Here is a 7,080-nt window from a genome sequence, read left to right as displayed (position 1 = left end):
AACGATAAAGTTATGAAAATATGATTATGCTTTGAATATGCTGGGTGATAGGTGATGAAAGATGTGCTATTATACGGGGTCATAGGTAATTCGTATGTGCATCTTATGATTATGATATGATACAATGTTCTTACAAAATGTCGGAGTTCTAATGAAAGGACTTTCTCATCCTATAACCTATAACCTATGACATATGAATATGGTATATTAGGGGTTAAACTGCTATAACTTATGCAATGAATTAATTTTAAGGATGTGTAAAAGATACTTCATAAAATATAATTTAGATTATCACCGGGTGTACTTGAAAATAGAGGTGTTCCTTCACAAAAAATGGTGGTTCGCACTATGTTTACTCATGAGGTTGAATCTTCCATGCTAATTAGCATAAAGAGGATTTCAAGTAACAAACTCCTAGTTCCTTAATTATGTTTCCCATAGAAAACTTAGCTATTGGATTCAGCTACATGCTATTATGATATATGTTCCCTACCATGGTAAGTAGGACACCCTTCTTTTAGTGTGAGGGAATGATACCGGGTTACATGTTTAGTCACATAGTCTATTTTGGTTATTAAAAAGTTTCCCGAAAGTTAAAATGAAGGAATGAAGGTAAGAAGGTGAACACTTACTATGACTACATAAGATTGTTGCTTAATATAGGTAAGGGTATGAGACTTTACCTATTCATTGCACAAGTGGACCTTGAAAGGAATTCTAGGGTTGATTCATTATGTATGTATGTTATGAATTACATTGATGATGTTTTTCTTAGATGATTTAAGTTTCACTTAATATACATAATATTGGTGTAATTGCTATGAAAGAAGTTGACTGCACTTGTTTTGATGATGTATGCAGTAAAACACAATGCTTTTGGTCTCTTTGCAAGTTTACTTGGTTTTTGTGGGGTTATAGAGCTTCACATACACATTTCACTTGTGGACTTTGATTGGGGTTATGAGCATGGTTTTATGATGTATTGATGAAATAGACTATGAACATAAAATGTTGACTATGGCTTGCTTATGATGCTACTCTTGAACTTGAATATTATTATCTTATTATTGTTTTGATATGGATTTGTATATGATATTTGAATGTTCATAAAGGCTTTGAAAGTGAACATAGCATGTTTATAACAAATATCTTTTTAGCATGTTTCTAAATGTTTTACTTGCATATGTCTCCATGGTTAGTAAATATGGTTTGTACTAACCCATATCTCTTCTATTTTCACATAAATGTAGGTTTAGGCAATTGAGGTGCTTCAAGGCCAATTTCTCAATGAAGCTTGGACTATTACAAAGTTTGTGAGTCCTCGAGCCCAAGTACAAAGCCTATGAATCAAGCCTTGTTATGTTTCTATAGATGAAAGTCATTTTTCTATCCGATTTAAAACAACTATGATGTATTTCTTTTAAAATACTTATAATAATGTAAGTTATAAGTTCCACTTTCTTACTCTTATGTTTTTGATAGTAATGTGAGAATCTTATAGATTCTATTTTTGATATATGTGAAGTTAAGTTGAACTTCAAATAAAAGGTTTTAATTTTACTGCTTTTTATTCTATCTATGATGCGGTGATGTATGCTAAGGGATTGTCTAAGCTCTCCTTGATGATGAAGGCACTGTTTCTGACTAGGGGTGCTCTCTGGTTTTTCTATTAGTTTCTGTTTGACTGCCTTACCTTTGACAAGTTTCAATCAAAGAAAGGCTAAGTTCATATGGTCCTCAATGTGGGAAAAGAGTTTTCAAAAGTTGAATGGTAGACTTTTTTGTGCTTCTTTATGGACCTTACTAGATGGGACAATAGTTTTGTAGTTTATTTTGATGCCTCAATAAATTGGTCTAGGTGGGTGTTTCTGCAAAATGGGAAAGTTATTGCGTTTGTCTCAAGGAAACTTCAAATCCATAAGAAAAAATTATCTTACTCACGGTAACAACATGACTTGATCTGAATAATAGTAGATCTCATAATAAAATTCACCCATTTCCTTCCTGTCAGGGTTTCGTATTTGGGCAGCGACTATGCCAAGATGAACTTGAGAGGAATGGCAAAGGTGCGTAGAGTACCATTTTCCATTATTTCTGATTGTTGTTACCAATAACTTCTTAATTTTGGATATCATTCTGAAAGGATCTTGGAACTAAAAATTAAGGTACGAATGACTTTTCATTGCCAAATCGATGGGGAAGCATATTGTACTGTCAAAACATTGGAAGACATTCCTATGGGCTTGTGTGATTGATTTATGTGTTATTGGAATGACCATTTGTCATTAATTGAGTTTGCCTATAAGAATAACTTGTAACTCAAGTACGATATGACTCCATTTCATGCTTTATATTGAAGGAGGTGTAGTTTTCCTATATGTTGGTTAAGATACAGAGTACCTGCACCTAGAACGAAAGACCCGTTGAAGCTTTGTTGTTCCCTGGGATTGGCTATGGTCCTTTACTATGCAACTTAGGTTGAAGGAAAAAGGCTTGGTTCACATCATTAAGTTCGGAAAAAAGAATGAGGAAAGCACAAATAGAAAATTAATTAAAAGGAGCCTGAGGTGGGTGAAGTTGCCATAAAAGGTATCAAAATAGTATAAGAGACCATGGATAAAGTTCATCTTATAAGGTAAAGTTAAAATGGACTCAAAGTTGGCAAAAGTCATATGCCGACCTGAGAAGAGTGAATCAGAAATTTCATGTTAACAATTGTGCTTACTTGAAAATATCACCCATGAAGGGTATAATAAGATTTGGTAAAAAGGGGAAGATTAGTTACCGGTATGTCCGCCCATATCACATTCCTAGGAATTTTGGTAAAGTTACTTATGTGTTTTATTTGCCATATGAGTTGGTATCGGTGAATCCTATTTTCCATGTCTCCATGTTGAAAAAATGTGTTTGTGATCTGACATGGAGTTAAGTGGAATCTCTTACGTACGGAAGTTACGATTGAGATTTTAGACCAACAAGTTAAGAAGTTGAGGAATAAGTAAATCTCTTACATCAAAGTATTGTGGAAAAATCATTTAATTGAGAGTTCTACTTTGGATTCCAATGCCGATCTAATGTCCTGATAGCCACATATCATTTCTTATACTTTAGCTCGAGTTAATGAGTTCCTCTTGGTTTCTCCTTTTTTTTTGGATTCATGTGTTATATATTTTTCCACGATTTTCTTATGTTGCAAATGTTGATGACGACTTGTTTTTTGAAATAAAATGAGTTCACATGATTTATTTTACTCATGTTGTTGTACATACATTATGAGTTACCTGTAGACTTCATGAGACGAATTGATTAACATGCTTTAATGATAATTTTTTAAAACGAATTGCATATTGTCTCCATGATATTGTGTTTAGCATGTTTTTTGCTTTGAGAATATAGTTCCTCCTTGACCTTGTTATATTTCGAAAATTGATGTATATTGGGTTGCTAGATGTAGTTTGTTCTTCCTTAATATGAATTGAGTATGTATAACTTCGATTTGAGGTTCCTCCATGTATATATTCATTGCATACATGATGGGTTGATAAAGTAAGTTTCACCCCCTCGTATGATGCTTTCATAATGTCCTAGCTTGAAGTCAATAATTTCTCTTTGCTTGTATGAATTGTATTGTAGTTGGGTTGTTATTTCATTTGTTATTCTTTTAGAACCTGTTAGGACCGGGAAGTACCCCCTAGATGTAACACAACGTACTTGACGTCTCGGACGTCTTATACAAGCCCTTAGTATTCAATCATCAAATTGTCATAAAATAGTGCAAAAATCTAAAACATTTTTAAGTAAATTGTAGGTCTTAAGATCCAACGATTTTCAAAAGAAGTCTTTTTCTAATAAAATATTAATCTAGTCTCACATAAGCTAAGGTAATCTCTAATGTTAAGAATCTCAAACATAGGGACACGACCCTTATAATGAAATGAAAATTATGTCTAATTCTAAGTAATGAAATAAGACTACAAACATAGTACATGTCCTCTAACATATGAGTACATACCCACTCTTGAAAGAATTCTACTTCCCAATCTTCAACTCTAGGGATCCTCACATTCCACCACTTACACTTGTAAAAATAGAGAAAAATACGGAATTACTAAATTAAGCACCATGTATGATGACCATGCAAGAAATCATGTAAAAATGGACATTTTAATTGAAATATGCTTTTGATGATATTTTGATAAAATATCATAAACAAGACGCAAAAGACATCATACAAGTCAATCATTAACATACGAGCTAATGCTTCCACAATTGAAAAGATATGACCATATTCATTAAGTAACCCATTTAACCATTTAGACTAGGTACATAAGATTATGGTAAGACTCAACTAAGTAAGACATGAAGCGGCAGCCTATAACAACCCTTCATACACTCACAGATGATCGTCAACAGTACCCTAAGTAAGGATATTTCCTTTCAAAGACAACCTAACAAGTCAACATTCAATGCTAGAGAAACTGAAGAAAACATTCATACATTTTAGGGGACTTCATATAATGGTCTTAAGAGACCTAGGTAACCCCTAATAGTACCTTCAAAGCCCACTTTCTACTACCTACACTATGTAGAACCTTTTAAAAAGTGAAAGTGTACGTCCCACATAATTATAATGTGCATTAAACGACATAGACCACACTAAGTAGGTATGAAATATGGTGTCATAAAAAACCACACTATGGAATGTGTTCTAATTACCAAATTTAAAACTAAGGTCACATAAAATGTAGGCACATGGTTTAGGGATATCAAAAGACTTCTTTGTACTTCAGTCTCATAGTCAAGTATAGCTACTACGTTAAGCATATCCACTTGGTGTTTATCCTTTGTTATCATAGAGTAAGTTCATTCACATTAGAATATTTGAGGAGGTACAATATCCAAGACCTACAAACAAATAATGCCACTACCAAGAAGGGATCCATAAGGATATACCGATCAAGGTTCACCAGTAAAAATCATTCATGAAATGGGTGTCTATCTGATTCACTTCATTATAATTCTTCTTTTCATATTCTCTTAGAGTTATAGACTCATCATGAAGGGAAACCATTCATAAGTCTAACAGTTCAAGATATACTTTAGAACACCTAAATTATCATTCATTATGAGTTAGATACAAATAGGTCTACGTAAACAATAAATCATATCCATATATAGAGACCCCTCATAGTATGTTATCATCACATACAAACATTTATCCAACACATGCTTTCATTCACCAGGTCACATAGCCTTATACAAGGTCATCTTAACCTCAAATAACAACTTCACAATATGCCTATCTTCCACATAAAAACATAATAAACCTTTAATTCACATGTTAGAGCCATAAATATCTCAATAAATAAGAACAATAAATAAGCACCTCAAATAGAAGTGGATCAAACAATACAAAGCAATTCTACTATACTAGATAATTGAATTAACTCAGCAATCTCCAATATCACAATACACTATTAATCAACTTCCAATACTTACAATCATAACAAGAGAACTTACCCATCATCATGTCCATAAGTTCAATATCACCATCTCATCTTAACATACATAATTAATCATTTTTAGAGATGGATAACCAAAAGGATCAATGTTTCGAAGAAATTTCAATATAAATCTGTTCATAGACAATCACAATTATCAAACCCACGTAATAAACAAAAACTAAGGTATTAGAGACATCATAGATTCATGGACTTTTTTTAATTAAATAATCAATTAAACCATTATATAATTATAACAATTCGTCTGAAACCATTTTATGCAAGAATCCATGAGTTTAAGGAAGAACAGGGGTTTTGATTATCTTTTGGAAACTTGAAAACTATTTGAGAATTTAATATAGAGAGGAATATAACCCAAATAAATATTCACCATACGTAACTATTTATAAGCCAACGAAATTGTAGAAAAAATCAATGTAAACCTTCAAACAAAACTTCAATTTGACCTTATCTAACACTCTAAAACAAACTAAGGTGAACTAGAGCCTAATGAGTGTTTCTTGAGTTAATTTTATTTTAAAATTAGTTAATTTATTGTTCTTAGTCAGTTTTTGATGTTTGGAGGTCAAATGTCCATGACGTTTAGAAGGTGTTCCTTAGATAGCTCTTGTGTGTCTTGATGTGTTTCAGTGAGTTTTACGTGTTCTTTTTAATTGAAATTGATGTGGGATGTTACTAAGAATTAGTCGACTCATTTTAGGGGTTTAACGTTTAAACACGACCCCACAGAGGACATATAGGGGTCCCTATATGAATGTCCCAAGGCTTGGGCGAAACTGTCAAGGTAATCACCAAACGACGACCCATTGGTTCACCAACGGTCCATAAACCTAGGGTGATGATTGGACTAGAATGTCACGATATCCATGCTCCATTTGGAGATTAGTGTCAACCCACGAGACCTCACCAACGGTTCGGTGATGCACAGATAGTCCGTTGGTTATGTCTCATCTGTGAGGGGTCCAAAAGTTGTAAGTTTCTTGCCAAGTCTTGGGGTGTTTGGTAAATTCACCCAAAGTATTCATGACCCTAGGAAGTTAGTTTTACGGTTTATTAGGTATATTAAATTGTTCTAAACCCTATGATCTCATTTTAGATCCCTCTTCCTAAAACTCAAAACCACACTCTCTTAGAATTCTCTCTTAAGTCTCCATAGAAACTAGAAGTCAAGAAATGCTAGGAGGGATGTTGATGGTTGTTTCTTCATAAAAAATCATTGGTGTTTCTTCAATGTGAGATATGTTATCCATCCTTGAACTCTCTTCCATTCAAGGCGTCCCTTCTAATTAATTTTCAAAATGGGTTCTCAACCCTAGTTTCTTCTATCATCAACTCTCAATATAAGTCTTGCATGAATACTTTTCTAATGTCTTAGTAATAGTTTTTTTAATGTTAGTTGACTATTTTAAGGTTAAAACTTCAACGAAATCATGTTAAAGATTTTCATCAAATTTTGACTTAAGAAATGGGATAAAAGAGCATGAATCGGTAATCTTTGAGATTGGGTTTCTTATGGTTTTTGTTGTTGTTAAGCTAATGCCAAAAGACATAATTTATT

The sequence above is a fragment of the Solanum lycopersicum genome, chromosome 3, assembly GCF_036512215.1.
Source record: "Solanum lycopersicum chromosome 3, SLM_r2.1".
Lineage (NCBI taxonomy): Eukaryota > Viridiplantae > Streptophyta > Magnoliopsida > Solanales > Solanaceae > Solanum > Solanum lycopersicum.
Note: the sequence above shows the minus strand (reverse complement) of the source record.